The sequence below is a fragment of the Prunus avium genome, chromosome 1 (genome assembly GCF_965620075.1).
Source record: "Prunus avium chromosome 1, drPruAviu1.hap1.1, whole genome shotgun sequence".
Taxonomy (NCBI): Eukaryota; Viridiplantae; Streptophyta; class Magnoliopsida; order Rosales; family Rosaceae; genus Prunus; species Prunus avium.
Window position 1 is genome coordinate 18,649,550 of NC_142284.1, and position 11,083 is coordinate 18,660,632.

Sequence of the window (11,083 nt, forward strand, 5' to 3'; positions counted from 1 at the left end):
TCAAATATTTCGAGTTATATTCTATTATATTTAAAATTGAGAATAACTTGGAAAGTAAGAAGGATAATGGCAACATGATTTAAAATGGATAAGAAATAGTTTCTTTTTTGAGAACCGCAGATCAAGACGACTAAAAGTCCCCTCAGTCATGCGAGAAATTGCGGCTTGGGTCGACTATGTGTTACCGAGACCTGCAAGGACGTGTCACAGACTGGGACATGAGAAATTGTCGAATAGTGATAGGCACACTTAGGTGGAAGAGAAATCTTTATTTTGAAATGTTTTAACCGGTGTAAAGACTTATGCAAACATATAAATTGTCATATAAATACCAATATGCATGTTCGGTTTTTGTTCAAGTATAGCAAGTGCAACATAAAAAGAGAAAGAACTACGTGTGGCTTGATCCCTTGTAAAGGGTACGTAGGCAACCTAGAGTTACTAGGTGCAGCCACGAGACCAAGTGATTGAAAAGTGGTTCAGTTAAGTTATTTCGAAACCTAGGAACGTATTCGTGTTGTATCTTTGAATCAGTTGTTCCTGGCATAACAATCTATTTGGTTATGAGAGGCCAGAGGCTGTTTAATTTTAGTTGATTTGTCTGGATGAAAATCGAATACATGTTGGCAGTTGGGATATGTATATATGCTTATTTGGCATGTAAAATTTTTGGGAAATGAGCAAATTATAGGGGAGACTCTGCCGGATTTCCAGCAGAAGTCAAACTTGAAATGAGTTTGGATTTTAGCTAGAAGGGCAATTTGGTCATTGTGCCCAGCACCCGCCAGGTGTCATGTAAGATTCCACATCGACCAATGGAGAGGGGGGTGATGTGCCTTATATGTACATGCCCGCATCCATCTAGCATGAGGCCTTTTGGGAACTTACTGGCTTCGGAGTCATGGGAACTCCGAAGTTAAGCGAGTTGGGGCTAGAGCAATCCCATGATGGGTGACCCATTGGGAAGTTGCTCGTGAGTTCCCAGAAACAAAACTGTGAGGGCGGAGAGGGGGGCCCAAAGCGGACACCATCGTGCTACGACAGAGCCGATCCCGGGATGTGACATGTTAGACACACACAGGGTTCAGCTCGAATTACAAAGTGGAATTTGGGTTGGGTCCTGTCACAAGGAGTGTCAAAAGATCATCCCGTGACAAAAGTTAAGTTACGAAGAAGTCGGTAAACATTATCTAGAATGTGTTTAGGATAAGAGCCAACTTGGTATTATTGTGCTGTGAAAATAATTGCTGTCAGATTTGCTATGAGAGAAAGCAATTTGGCGTTTGGTAAACTTTTTGTTAAAAGTATTGTTGGTATTGATTTCAGCACAATCAGAAAATGATTGCCGCATAATCATTAAACTCAGCACCTCTTCGAAACTGATTCCTGCATAATCAGAAAATAAAAGCACCTCATTAGCTGGTTTCCCTTATAGCTTTCTCTCACAATATTTTTTTTAACAATAAGTGATTTTCTCATAATTTACCAAACGGGTTGGGCTTCCCAATTTTTTTTTAAAATCACTTATCACCCCAAATAAGCAATGCCAAACGGATACTAAGTGTGTGAGTATTTCTTGTAATCATCATTTTATAGTGGATTTGTTTTGGACTAAGGAGTCCCGTGAATTTTCCCTAGAGGTGGGGTTTTACCACGTAAAATAATTCTTTGCTTGTTCCTTTATTTTATGCTTCGTACATTTCCAGGATTGATTAGCCATATCAATCCTGCTACTGAAGTTTATTTTTATTTATTGATTATATTTTTAAATTGGCCTATGCACCCTCTCTAGGCATTCTTAGTCATCTTACAGGTATTTTAAATTGGCATCAGAGCCGGTCGCTAGACACACTTAGTGAGATTCGGAATATTGTAGGATGGATCATGCTACATTGAGACAATTCAAGAGTTTCCTTAAGAATTCAAATTCTAAGGATCAAGACTCACGAAACAACTCAGGTCTGAATATTAAGAAAATTAGAAATATTTATTATACTGATGTTATTTCTAAATCTTGCAGGTCAAATGACAAGAAAAATTCAAAAGGAAAAGTCAAATGTTTTATGGTCACATATCTTCTGAATATGCTAACACTTTGAAGAAGCAAAAAGATGGGAAGAACAAAGCATCGAATACAACTTGGAGTGGTAGTGAATCGGAATCCGAGAATGATGAAAAGACAGTTGCACTCATAACCACAGTTAGCTTGGATGAATCACATGAGGATGATGATTGTGAAGATATGAAAATTGAGTTTATCATGAAGAAATACGATGACTTGCTCGCAACCTCACAAAAACTCAATAAACAAAAGGTCAAGCTCATCAAATCTGTTGCTGAGTTGAAGTTGGAAAATAGCAGGATTGCAAACGAGGTTCAATCCGAAAAGGTAATTACATGTATGAACGAAAAATTAATGTTTTTGTAGAAAAAGTTGACTGATCAGAATAAATTAATTGCATCTCTAACTTATGACAACCAAGTCCTTGAACTTGAACTTAAAACTTCAAAGGAAATGATTGTTTCTTTGACCATTGGTGCAGAAAAATTGACAAGATGATTAGCATGGGAAGAAGAGATGGTGACAAACGAGGCTTGGGATTTGAACCAAGTAATAAGTCTTCCGCTGTGTCTACAAAGTTTGTCAAATCCTCTTCACCACTTGAACCTTCTGCCACCCATGAAGTCAAGAAATTCATTCCAATTTGTCACTTTTGTGGAACTCGTGGCTGTTAGAAATGTGCCCTAAGAGCCAATACATTTGATGTGATCTCCTTAGAATACATTTCATATATGATATATAAAGGGCAAACTTAATTTGTTATCTTTTACATCGTGTAAAGAAACAAATGTCCAGGGTATGCTAAATAAGAGATAAAGTAATCTAAAAAAGATTAGATTCGGGAGACCTTTAATCTCTAACTGTAGCATCCCAAAATGTTCCTAATCATAGGTTATCAAATGGGCATTGATAAACCGTCAAGATTAGCGCATATTATGTATGCTCAATTGGGAGGATGGTTAGTCTCAAACCATTTGTGTAGTTGACACTAATACAAGAATGTGGGTGCTCATTAGTGAATGAGTACACTGAACGCGATCAACTGTAGTTCTCATATGGAGTATTTGTCTACATGTCAAATGAGAACTCATAGTTGCAATAATGCAAATTAGTCCTTAGACCTGAGGCATCATGGTTGTCCTGTGATGCATTATTGATCTTTGATAGCTCTTAAAGGCAAGCCGTAAAAGATTTGTCTTAAGTGTTGTTGGGATCTCTTAATTCATCATAGGGGCATGTGAATGTACAATAAGGAATCTCTACTTTCGATAAAGAAGGAGAATGTTTCAAGATGTGATTCAGTAAATCTTTGGCCAAAGTATTTTGAGCTTGATTTAGAAAGTTGTTCTTAATCACGTTCTTTTGAATCACATGAGGTTATAAATCATATTAGGGGTTTGACATAATCAATCCGTACCCTAATAATATGATTTGAAACATTGTATAAGAGAAGGACCGTATTGCATTGCAATTCCAACTGAATAGGTTCTTCATCTATTCTGGTTAGCTTGGGTAGCCTTGATATATTGCTTGATGTCACTCTTGGCTTGTGGAAGTCCTAGGATTGATAGTGATCGATCCAAATAAAGGAAGAATTAAAAAGGGGTTTTAATTCCAGTTGGTTAGAAAGAGTTCTAATATTTTCCCACTGCCTTGCTAATTAGAACCTAATGGATCGCACACCTTAAATGGTTAACTTTGAGTAATACAAATGAGAATGAGGAAATCAATTTGATTGATTTGATGTGGATGATTTACTACGTGTAAAAACGTATTTGGGCCTCGGTAATAGTGTTGCGTAGATTCAGCTGCACCAAAATGGATTCAGCTGCATCCTCAACTTGTGATACTCGCAAGTGCACGAACCGTTGGTAGTTTAGCATATGTAAGTGCGAGGTCGATTCCACAGGGATTGGTGATTGAATGATCCAATTTAGTTTTCCTACACAAAACAAAAATGAAAACAAAAGAAACAAAACAAGAAGAAAGAATGTACATTACAATGAAAAATAAATTACAACTAAAAGAACATTAAAGAAATTAAGAGAATTTGAGGAAGAAAGCAAAGTGTTTGAGAGCTTGGAGGAGGGAGAGGAAAGTGTTTGACAACTTTAGAGAATTTTGGAAGAACATGTGTTTGAGAGTTTTGAGGATTTTGGAAGGGAAGAAAGTGGTGTTTGAGAGATTTGGAGGAAGAGAAGGGAGAAGTGTTTGAGAGATTTGGAGACTTTTGGAAGAGTAAGGAAAATGGTGTTTGGGAACTTTGTGGATTTTTGGAAGAGAGTGTTTGAGAACATGTGACATTTGGAGAAGAAAGTAGAGAGGTGTTTTGAGAGCTTTGTGGATTTTGGAAGAGAGCGGTTGAGAACTTGGAGGATGTTTGTGAACTTGGAGAATTTGAGAACTTAGGGAAGGAAGAGAAAGGTGTTTGTGAAGTGTTTGGAGAATTTATAAGAAAGAAAATTTAGTAGAATGATCTTATTACAACAATTGAGAACTACAAAGGGAAACTAAGAGAATTTGAGGGAGAGAAGGGAAGGGAGCTCTAGAGAAGTGCTTGAGAGCTCCCCCCCTTGGGGTGTGTTTACAAGCTTAGAGAACCTCCCTATTTATAGGCCTAAGGAAGTGAAAAATCTGAATTCAATATGGCTAATGCATACAACACTTGTTTTATAAAATCTGAAATGGTTGATGCACTTGTATTAGAAAATTTGAATTGGTTGAAGCACTTCACCAATAAATCCCACCAGCAACCCTAGCTCATCTTCATGTCACCATGACCAAGCTTCCAACCAGCTCAATAGCTCATGCCTAGCTCACCATGACCAAGCTTCCAACCAGAAACAATAGCTCATCTTGAGGTCAGCATGACCAGCAACTTCAAGGGCTTACGAATTGGGCTTCGCTTAAGTAAATTAAGACTTTAAGCACTCAAACTTGAAGTTCAGAATGTCTTCTTTCCAGCCATATATCATTTGGGCCAATCCAAGGTCGGAGGAGGAAGTTAAGGCCAAAACAAATTGCTAACTCATTTTGCGCGCTGATAAAATCCATCCTGAGCATAGCTCTTTGTTTGCTAGGTAACAGACTCCATATTTATCCAATGGGGCTGAATTTTGGATATGTTATAGTACACACCCATTGGAACAACTTTAATGAAGAATGCTGCCTCATCCGAGCTGTGTAGGTTGCTAAAACAAAGCTTGCAATATGACCTACGGAACTGGACTGGCAGGGGGCTGTAGCCAAAATGAGTTTGTCTTTTAAGCTCTTCATCCATTCATCCAAATTAGGCCTTAACATGCTTGAATTGCATGAATTATGCTCTCTTGCTCTATTTGCCTACAAAACACATAAAGGGAGGCAAATAACTTAGAAATCTAAGAAACTAAGCAAAAGAAGTAAGTAAATAGGGCATGTATATGTATGAAATTATGAGCTTAACAAATAGTTAAGAAAAGTCCAAATGGTTGGGTATCAAGCCCAAGGGCTTAAGACACCTAAATATTATGGTTTAAGTGTCATAAGGCCCAAGTTTGGAAGCCCAATGGGGTTTGGCCGAAAATGCTTAAGTGAATGTGTATGAGAATTGTTTCCATAAGCTCATTAACACACAAACACAATCCAACATCAACCAAATGGGTTTGGGAGATCAAAGAGAGAAAAAGAGAGTTTTCAAGAGTGAAACACTTTCATCTTTCAAAGTGGTTTAGATTGAAACCAATCTTGAGAATCTTGTACTAGCATCCAAGTATTCTCAAGATACTTCTTCTCATTTCAAGGTTCCATTGGTGTGGAGACTTAGAGGCCATATACTTTTGTGGCTCACATGGAGGAGAAAGATCAAGGAGCAAAGATCAAAGATCAAAGAGGAGATCAACAAAGAGGAAATCATCAAGAGAAGACCAAACACAAATTGGTTCATATAATTGCTTCAAGGGTAATTATATCTTATCCTTTCTCTTGAATTTTCATTTATGAAAAACATATCAATGTTCATGGCTTAAGATACTTGGAAGAAGTTTTGTTTTTGAATTTAAACAACCACCTTAGACTTCCGCTGCGATTAATTTGATTAAATGCATGTTTAATATTCAAATGAACTTTGGAAAAATGTTTTGAATTTCCTACAGTGGCCACATTAGACCAAGATGCAATAAGCTTCGAAACGAATTTGTTAGTTCAAATTCTCATGTCATGGGTGAAAAAGTAAGTATCCAACATACAAATCTTATGAAAGAGGTAAAACGCTTATCCATACTATCTTCTTTTTATTCATTGCCATCAACTAAGACAAAGTTAGTTTGGAGGAAAAAGGAAAACCATAATTGTATGTTTGGCTCCACTAATATTGTGCATGAACCTGCTGCTTTAGAAAATTTGGATCTTAAACGTCTTGTTGCAAAACCTTTAGATAATCTTCGATTTGACACTCTTAGAAAGTCGTTAGGTATTTGTTCTTTCGAATAATTGTTTGTGTTTTGATGCATGCCAAAACACTCCAGCTGTTCTTTTCTCTGTTTTTGTAACATAAATTGGATTAAACTCTAAGTACTTTATTCAGCACGTGCAAGGATTAATGAGAGATATCAATCCTACTGACGCCTAGAAGCTTTTGCTGATCTTAGATTGGATTTTTGGTTTTGTATCACTTTGGGCATATCAGTATTGGGTTTATGTGAATGGTTCTTGATTGACGATCCGTCAAATCCTATCTATTTTGGAGTAACCGAGAGAGAAAAAAATAGATAGGGTTCATCTTCAAAATAGGGCCTTTCAACTCAAACGAGAATATCAAAGGGTGTTCATCTTCTCTGGCAGAGAGAGAAAAAATCTAATGGGAAAAATCTATGAATATCAAAGGGCCTTTGAACTCAAATGCAAGTCAGTTCATCTTCTGTAGTAGTGAGAAAGAGAGAACAAATCTCATGTGAAAAATATGCTGAGTTAGGGTGGGATTTGAGATAGGGTTTGGTATTTATATTTTTCACCAAAAAAATCCCACATAATTTCACATTTAAAAGAATTCTTCAAAATTTTCAAGTTTTTGAACACCATGAAACTTTTTGTTACTTGTTTAAAGTCTTGATTGAATACCACTAGATTTGGCCACTCTCTTTTAAAAATCCTAATAGTCTTAACAGAATATCAGAAGACTTGTTTAGATCATTTGAAAGTCTTAATTGAATACCACATGACTTATTTATCCCAAAATAATATAATCTCAATTGAATATACCCCATTAGTTGAGGGAATCTTCAACTGAAAGACACAAATTTGCATATATGGGTCGGGATCGGGAATTTCTGGGATATATAAATAATGGTGCGGTGGGGAAAGGATTGGGATGGAGATGATTTGGGAGTTTTTCAGCCCGCACCATCAATCTTTGATTTTCAAAATTCAAACGCAAGATTGGTTGCTAGCAGCCAACGCCATCAATATTCGATCTGGATTTTGATAACTTCTGGGAGAGAGAATGTAATACCCCGAAAAATTTAAGGTGGATTTTCATATTTTAGTGAAAAATGTTATAATGGTGGAGAAGATTATGGGTATTTTATCAAGAGATTTTGGATTGAGATTATTAAATTAAGTATGTTTAATTTGACGTTGGACAAAAATGACCAAAACACCCCTATGTGTGATAGATTACCAAAGTACCCTTGTAGAAAAAAGGGAAGGAGGCAACGTGTAAGCCAAGCAATTCTTCTCTCCTTCATTCTTCCCCCCTTCCCACTTACATTCTCTTCAAAATCTGATTTTGATCTCAATTTGGATGAGTTGTAGACCTAGAATGGATGAGTCACCTAGTCTAGTCTAAGATTCTTCTCAATCTCTTCTTCCCATTCATTGTATTAGCACCCTCTTCTAAATGGATGACTCACCTAGTCTAATTAAGGCTTTTCAATCATAAATTTACTCTTATCTTCATCATTCATTGTATCATCCCTTTCTTCCTCATTCACTTATCTTCATCCTCATTTTTCTTTTGTTCCTCTTCAAAATCCAAAATTCTTCACTTTCTTGAAGCTGCTGAGAACTCATATTTCGGAAGCTCAAATGAGAAAACTTCCTTCATAAAAGTTGTTCATTTCCATGATTCCTATAGCATACTCAAATTTCAGCTCAATCCGACTAGTATAGGCTCTGAAACGTTGGTATGATCACAATAAGATTACCATTTCCTGATTTCACAGCAGTATGCTCGGTTTCAGTTTGTCTCTGTGATTTCCTGTACTCAAATGACTTTGGTTCCTTCATCAAAGTTGTTTGAAATGCTGTCTATTATAACATATCAAAATTTCAGATTGATCGGACTTCTATAGCCACCTTGGGAATGTTTAGAGTGGAACTTGTTTATAGTTTTCAACCTTAGTTCCTTCCCTCGTTTTCAGTCCAAAACACTCATTTCAAAAGCTCAAAACACTATGGTTTCCTCATGATAGTTACTCCAAATTCTCCCCTTTATAACATATCCAAAGATCATCCAAACGTAACCATTATAACTCTCTAAAAATTGGTATGAACAAAACTTGTTATTATGTTGAATTTCTTGTTATAGATGTGTACTTTCTCTCAAATGGCTTGTTCCTTATCATTCAATTGCTTAAATTAGCCACTATCATCTCAAGTAAATGATTCTTTGAAGGCTTGAAGCTCATCTTGTTATTGTCTCTTTGAACCAAGTTTTGGTTAGAATGCCTCAAGGATATATATATCTTTCAAAGTGTGTTTTTGTGAAGTTCTAGATTATTTCGATGTGATTTTTGTTCCAATTTCATTTTGGGGTTTTGTTACATCAAAATGAATATCTCAAGGGTTATTTCAAAGTTGGTTTTGTGCCATTTGAATTTAAATTGATTTTTTGTGAAATTTCAAAGTAGAGACTATCCTGCTGGAATTGTTTTGATTCTGCTGCATACCCTGTTTTGAAGTAAGTGTTTGAAGACTTCCTAAACTTGAATTTTCATGAAATTTTAGTATGTTTTACTTTCTCGTATTTTCTTCAGATCTGGAAAGTTTTATCCAGTTTGGTTGTAAATTGTAATTTTGGTGATTTTTCAAAATAAAGTGTACAAACCTGAAAAAAAAAACATTATGCAGCCTAGTCTGTTTTGGTTTCTATTTTGACATGCTTCCTTAACCCTAATTTTTATCAAATTTTGACATCTTTAATGTTTCTATGTCTAGTTGTGATCTGGAAAGTTTTACATTATTTTGATTTAAACTCAATATTTAGTGAATTTTCAAAGTTAACGTGTTCCAACCCAAATGTTTAGCAAAACTGAAATTTTAGTTTTAAATTGATGTTTTAAATTTTCTTTATGAGTCTAAAGCCGAACCACCTGATTTTAAACATCCCAAAGAGTAAAACTATTATAGGAGGGGAATAGATTAATTTTTCCTTAACGCTTGGTTCTATGCTTGCTTGGATGTGAGGTTAAGGGAGTAACAATCAGGTCAAACAACTTGTCAAGTGTTTTGTGGGGTTTTAGGTTTGCGTGAGCTACTAGGACACTCAAACTTGTTTCCTTATTTCTAGTGGATTTTAATCAATAAATTATCTTAACTAGGTGTTCTACTCTGCGTACTTTCGAGGACGAAACCGCACAAGGTTAAGCTAGCTGGACTTGAGGTAGGGTTTCCTGATTTCCCGATGATTGGGCTATGTCACTTTTAATCTTGGTGCTTATATATAGTACTATAAATATGAATATTATTGTTGCGTTGCTCGATGATTATTATTTGATGTTATGTGAATATTATTATTGATGTTTTTCCATGAATATTATTTGATGTTGTGTGAATATTATTATTGATGTTTTTTCGTGGATATTATTTGATATTGGGTGAATATTATTATTCATGTGATTAAGCCTGATATATTATTGTTATTATCTGTGGCATTATTCAGCAGAAATAAATGATGTTTGTGCTGCACTACATATGCATCAAAAATACAGTGGTGTTTTGGAGTGTGTGTGTGTGTGTCGTTTGAGATATATCTAAGGGGTGGGAGAAGGCTTTAGATATATCTGAATAAAATGTGGAATATATTCAGGTGACGGGAGCAGAGCTTGAATATATTAAGGTGATGGGAGCAGGGCCTCTAATGATAAGTGAAAGTTGAGAAATTCGTAAGCAAAAGAAAATTGGGTTAAGGGACGGATGGGCGCTAGTTCATATTTTAGGGTATTCGGAGCCACAGTGGTAAAACGCATGGTATGGGACATGTAGGCTTGTTGCCCTAGGATATGAATTAGTGGGATTAGAAGGGAGTGAGTTCATGGCATCACCGCATATGCAAATTTATTTATCTGGTATGATTGCATAATTTGTATATCTTGTGTTGTTTGATGCATGACACTTTGATTAACTGTGATAACTGACTTTGAGGGGTTTGACGGTACTCTACTGGGCATTAGAATGCTCATACCCTAATAGATTGTGCAGGATTCAAAGGATTCAAGACGAAGTTTGAGGAAGCGGGTTTCAACTAAGCTGCTAGGTTTTTGGTTGTTGATTTGTGTAATTCATATTTGTAAGCAGTCAACCGTTTGTTAAAGAGCTTAGTGTGTGGTTAATTACGAGCTACTGCGACTCTGATTTTGTAATGTTAAGTAAATTTGTAGTAATTGTGGCTCTTTTTCTCATCATATCATTGTTGTAGGATTTTACTCTTATGACTATGGTATGACTCACACCATGATTTAGGAATATTCTTTATTTTCGAATCGGGTCGTGACAGAGAAAGAGATAGAGACAAAGAGAGAAACGAAGTGAGGAAGATGGGGGACTTGGTATGGCTTGAGGTTGCGATGGTGGGACTGAAGGAAACATGCATCTTATGTCTTGAAAATGAATTCAGCCACAACTGATAACACAATAACATTCATATGACAGATTAATTTTGCTTATTCTAGGTGAGCTAAGCCTTTCTCATTTTAACCTAAGTATCTTATGATTTAGTCTCTTTGAGCACAAAAATAAAAGGGAGAATGGTATGAGATTTTACCC

At 36.0% G+C, this 11,083-nt stretch overlaps 1 long non-coding RNA gene across 1 annotated transcript; it reads left to right on the forward strand.

Annotated features, from left to right (window-relative positions):
• The first annotated feature begins 7,945 nt into the window (after positions 1–7,945).
• On the forward strand, positions 7,946–10,697 carry LOC148297484 (uncharacterized). Its single transcript, XR_015833098.1, has 3 exons — positions 7,946–8,585; positions 9,640–9,701; positions 10,511–10,697. It is a non-coding gene; the product is annotated as an uncharacterized LOC148297484 (long non-coding RNA).
• Positions 10,698–11,083: the final 386 nt, after the last annotated feature.